The 5648-nt window shown below is 47.6% G+C and overlaps 1 non-coding gene across 1 annotated transcript; it reads left to right on the top strand.

The window, feature by feature from the left end:
- On the top strand, positions 1-122 carry LOC142573477 (U5 spliceosomal RNA). Its single transcript, XR_012826334.1, has one exon. It is a non-coding gene; the product is annotated as a U5 spliceosomal RNA (small nuclear RNA).
- Positions 123-5648: the final 5526 nt, after the last annotated feature.

Here is a 5648-nt window from a genome sequence, read left to right as displayed (position 1 = left end):
CTGCTCAGGTCTCTCCTCATTCTTCGAATTATTCTTTCGCCTTTTACTAAAGAATACCGTGGGGAGGGACACTCGAATGAGCCTATAGGCGAATTTTTGGAAGGCCCTATCCGTTTGGGTAGGGCCTCATTTATAAATCAAAAATAAGAGCTTAATGCACATATGCACATGACATAACGGCGTGAACGAAACAATGCGCAGGCTTCGTGAAAGTTGTGTTTATATATATATATATATATATATATATATATATATATATGTAACTTTTTTATATATATAAAACTTTCTTTTTATAACATAGCTTGAGTTAAGAATTTAAAAATGAAAGGCGCGTTGGAAGCGTGAACCGAACGCATACTATACGCAATAGCATATTTTTTGTTTTTCCCCCATAACTCACTAATTAATTAAGTTTAATCACCCAACTTATTAATTATTGGCTGAGGACCCCAAGTATGATACGCAGGTTTGTAGAGCACCTTCAAAAACCACCGATCGAGTTGTTTCCTTTGCGATACGTCTCACGTAGTCCTTTTCTCCGGGTTGCAAAGAAAGCCCGGGAAATATGAAAAAAAGCCACGTGACGGAGCGCTTGCGCACTGGTATCGCGTTGCTCTCAAGCGTGCGTTCGGCGTACAAGGTCGGCTCCCGTCGGATGACGGAGAAAATGCGTGCTGCTGGCCGAGCGCTGCCGATGAGATACAAGAACGCTTCCTCGTCGCCAGTCACGATGCTCTGCATGTTTGGTCGCGAGGCGATATATACGATATGAGGTCGTTATTAATGGGAATACTACTGGTTCATGACCATTTGAAACATTGCAGTCGGCGTTTATGCTGGTTGGAGTGTTTCATAGTGAAATTTCCATGTAACGTATCTTCCGGTGTGTTGGCCTCGCGCTCCACCACTGGAAAATCTGGCGCCACCGTCGGCGTGACGTGGCATGAGGGATCGCGTGGACCCAGGGGCCGCGTCGGCTGCTTCGGAAGCGCCGAAGCGAGCTGAAAACGAAAGTTTAAAGTCGCACCTGCGCCGCGGTTCTGATTAGGTGGTGCGGCTTTACCGCCTTGGGTGTCTGGTTGACAATATTTGCTATAATAGGTAGTGGCTGCTTTTGGAGGCGTGCAGTATGGTAGGCTACTGCTTGGTGCCGCAGTGCCGGACGTACGCAACAGATCCCGGTGTCAGCCTTATTCACACGTAGCCACAGGGCAAGGAGCTGCGTGAAGTTCGGCTGGCGAAATTTAGAACCGGCAGACAGCCATCGGCTACAGCTCGCGTATGCAGCAAGCACACACGCGAGGAAGATTTTGCTACGGCGCCGTGACTGCGCGATGTTCGGTGAGTAGCAGAAAACGCGCACTGAGACGCTCGGCCGCGCCCGCTGCCCGGCTAATGTCAGGACGGTTTGGTCTATGAACTTGTTGATGCTACATACTGGCAAGTTCTCTGGAACGGAAAGGGAACGGTAAGACGCATATTAGAGAAAGGCAAGTTTTTGTTATGAATTAATGCACTGGATTACGAAAGAAAAGCAGACGGAAATCGCACGCTGAGAAGACCGATAAACATACAGTGCGAGGCAACTTGAGAAATAATATTGAAATGTCCAAGAATTTAGAAGACAAAAAAAGATTGAATCGTCGCGACGGCACATCACAGTCGCCGTCGTCGAAGTCTCTATAACGAAATTATGTTTGAACAGTTATGATAGCGTCCACGTAACAATGAACAATGGTTGCTAGTGTACCGGGAAATGCTTATATGCTGCGGCCTAAAGCTCACGACACGATGTGAAAACGCACTCACAGCGAAAGCAAAACATTGTGCGCGGACATGCATGCAGACGCGCAGTCGGTCACTGCAAACCCGTGCGATCACTGTATTGAGGCTTCATTCTGTTATGCCCCATTTGGTTATACAGACAGCCCACTATAAGAACATATTTCACATAGTTTACTCTCAGCGTTTACCTACCTTTCACGCAAGAAGCCGGTTCGGGAGACTCCATCGCGGCGACCGTGCGTAGTGGCGTTTGTACGTATCCGGTAAAGAGATAGCGTCTGTAAACGATTCTGTGCTTTCAGTTTGCCCAAGATTATTATATCGACAGTCAAAAACTTCCCTCGTTTTGAGAGTACCTACGTAAATGTCCAGGAGGGCTGCCACGTGGTGTTTTTATTGAGCGCCGTAAGCGAAACCTACGGGCAGCGCGCCGCGTGATCCCTCATACTACACAAGGGAGACGCTTCCGACAGATGACGACACTGTAACTCCTCGTCGCCAATTAGACACGCGCGCCTCCGACCTACCGTCTCTCATAAAAAAAAAAACTTAATCTCATATTTTTATTTCGTCTATAAGAATCTCAATCCTACCTACCGTTGACCGATCTAAAATGGGTGCGTCTTATACAGCATTTTTTTTTTTTGCGTCGGAAGTGTTATAAAAATGTGCGACTTGTACATCGGAAAGTACGATACTTCGAAATATGACAAGACACTCAATCCAGCTCGGTAGGCACCACGAAACGCGATTGCGCACACTCATCGCGATACGTCTTGCTCGCCCATTTCTAAGGCACAAAACTTCCGTCTCTCTTAAAATTATAAATAAAATAAATAAATAAATAAAGAAAGGTACACTAACAGTCACATAATAGTACGCGTGACCTCCAATCCAAAAGGCACCTATGTCAGGATGTCCGCGATGTCTAGGCGGCGAGCCTTCGGTTACGGCACACGTTGCCACACCGCTGTTGAAACAAATTCGAATTCTTTCGGAATGCTGCCATGCACGGAGTCTAGTACTCGTGAAAGCGCGCGACGGAAGGAGGACGAGAAAGGACCGTCGCATTAAGGAATGATCGGGGAAGGAACTGCGCCGCCTCTTCATTGAAAGAGCTTGAGCTCAAAAAGCAAAGTGTTGGCTGACGCCGAGACGCAGGTGACCTTTATCCAAACCAAAACAAACTCTATAAAGCAGTGAAACGCAACACTGCGGCATTGTGCGCGGGCTGAGAGTGCGTCAGGACAGTTGAGGTCGACTTTCCAGCTGCTGAGAAAATCTCACTTGTGACAAAGCTCGGGCCTAACACCAATGATCTTGCTATCAGTTGATAGAATCAGGTCGTTTCAGAAATATCTGCGTTTGTGTGCATCTCTTTTCATTCGTATTTGAAAATGTTCGACTCGATTTGCAATGTGCTCTATAATTATTTTTGCGAGAATATTCGTTGTGCATTTTAGTAACCCTCCCTTCAGTTTTCTATTTTGAATAGAATAAACACTGCTCGATCCTTACTATTCAAACTGCATTAAGTGGTTTTTAATTTTTGACGTGCATACTAGAGAGTGACAGCACCGAGCGACATGGTGTCAGCCAGTCTTGACATAAAACAAACTCAGCGAATTTTGCAAAGGCCCCGAGGGAAAGCCTGGAAAACTCAGGGAACTTGAATATGTCGACTGGGTAGACACCCTGATAGTGCTAAAATGGGTGTTTTTCCTCTTTCCGAACGGAAAAAAGAGTACTTCAAAACATGGTTCAATAGTTCAGGAGACGTTCATTTGAGGGATCGCCAGCTGTTTGTGCGCAGGCGCGAGTAAGAGCGGACGCGAGAGAAAATGTGGGGGCTTTAGCTCCTTGAATATATGACTCTGCCTAGGCACTACGGAGGAAGTTTTTTAGCGCGTGTTGTATGCATCTGTCCTCTAGACATGCCGGCATTGCGGCGTGCGGTCGAGTGCGCTCCGCCGCTGGCTGCTCGCGCGGCGAGGCAGGTGCACGGACGCCCCATTTGGTGATCGCTGTATCTGAAGGGGCAAGGTTCTGACTGGTGTTGTATAAGTCGCGGGTCGCCTTTTTCGTCGCGTCGATAGATTGGTTTTACAAGCACTGCTCCAGGAGGGCACGTGTAACCGGCAAACGGAGGCTTCAGGAGAGCACCTGAGGTTATAATAAAGCAGGCGGCGCAGGATCTCCAGGTCACCCAAGGGGTTGCGGGGGGATCAAAGCTGGAAACAGGGTGGCCCGTGGGTTGGGGCCGCGGAAGCCGAAGCGTGCTTGCTTGGTCACAAGGTATGTGCTCCTGATCAGGATGCAGTCATGGTCGTTCTCATCGTAGCCTTGCCATCCGAATCTCATCACGGCCATTTCGCATTCCAAAAATAGTGGGTTTCATTTCCACCCAAACCCGAATTTTCTTTCCAGCCCAATTGATTTCCTTTGGTTACAGGAACCTCTCTGAGAAATTTGGCGTCAATGCGAACATTCTTTGACGCGTTAACAAACTTTATTAACTTTTCACTTCCGTCGAGAGTTCTCGCTCGCGTCCATCGCAAGGTCAACGCCAACGACGCCGCGTTTTCTGCGCAACGGGACCCTTAACGCTATGGTCAAAAAAAAAAAAAAAACATCCCGAGTCATTCCACCCTGTGAAGGTGGATGACCAGCGAAACTGTTCAGCAGAGGGCAAGGAGACAGAAATATATATATATATATATATATATATATATATATATATATATATATATATATAGATATAGATATATATGCTTTGTCGTTTGTGCTTAACAAATGGAATAAAGAAAGGGTAAATTAATGGAAATTAAAGTGGATGAAAAAAGACAACTTGCCGCAGGTGGGAACCGAACCCACAACCTTCGCATTTCGCGTTCGATGCTCTACGAATTGAGCTACCGCGGCGCCGCTTCCTCATCCACTTTCTTGGGTATTTATGGGTCCTAGTAGAACCCTGGGAGTGTTAGCCAGCGCCACCACTCACAGACCTTGGCGGCGGACATGGAACGTCCTTTTTGCCGCAGGCGTCGCGAGAACGTGATCTTTTTGGGTGAAGGCAACTGGTCAATAAACCCACATATGCTACCTAAAGGCATCAATGTAGCCGGATTGCGAATGTAGCCGCGAAATGCGAAGGTTGTGGGTTTGGTTCCCACCTGCGACAAGTTGTTTTTTCATCCACTTTATTTTCCATTAATTTATCGTTTCTTTATTCCATTTATTAAGCACAAGTAATTTCCCCTATGTTGTCCTTGGTGTCGGTGTTTGTTGGCTTCTTATGATATGACTAATAAAAATCGGGCCCCTCGGTTAACCCCTTGTCTTCTCGTGTATGTATGTATATATTTATAGCGTCTGCATTACGAGAAAATAAACTTTATTAAAAAGAATGGTCCGGCAGTTTTGGTTGGCGTGGCCTCAGGTGGAGGCTCAAAGTCCTTGGTCTCGGGCGGCATCTTCGGCTTGCCGGGCGACCTAGCTCGTTTTCCAAGTCCGAACTTTCGAGACCCGTCTCCCAAGGGGCGGCGACGCCGATAGAGAAGGTCCCTGGCGGCGCCCGCAGCTGGGGCCGCATCGCGAAGAAGCGAGCTCGAGGCTTTCTTTACGCTGGTAACGGCCGCGGTTACGGACGCGTCGAGAACGGCGGCGGTTTCGGAGAAGTTTCAGTGCCGTTGTTGCCGGCACATTCCCAGAGCATGTGTCGCAGCGTTGCTCTCTGTCCGCACGCTTTACACGCATCAGTTGGGTATAATCCTGGGTAGCAGTGGACGAGCCATTACATATTTTTGCTTGGTTAGGGGGGTATGAGCCATTGCTGAAGGCGATAGTTTTTGTTGACGCAGAAT

Source organism: Dermacentor variabilis, chromosome 2 (genome assembly GCF_050947875.1).
Source record: "Dermacentor variabilis isolate Ectoservices chromosome 2, ASM5094787v1, whole genome shotgun sequence".
Taxonomy (NCBI): Eukaryota; Metazoa; Arthropoda; class Arachnida; order Ixodida; family Ixodidae; genus Dermacentor; species Dermacentor variabilis.
The sequence above is the reverse complement of the archived record's forward strand: the minus strand, read 5'-3'. Positions and strand labels throughout refer to the sequence as shown.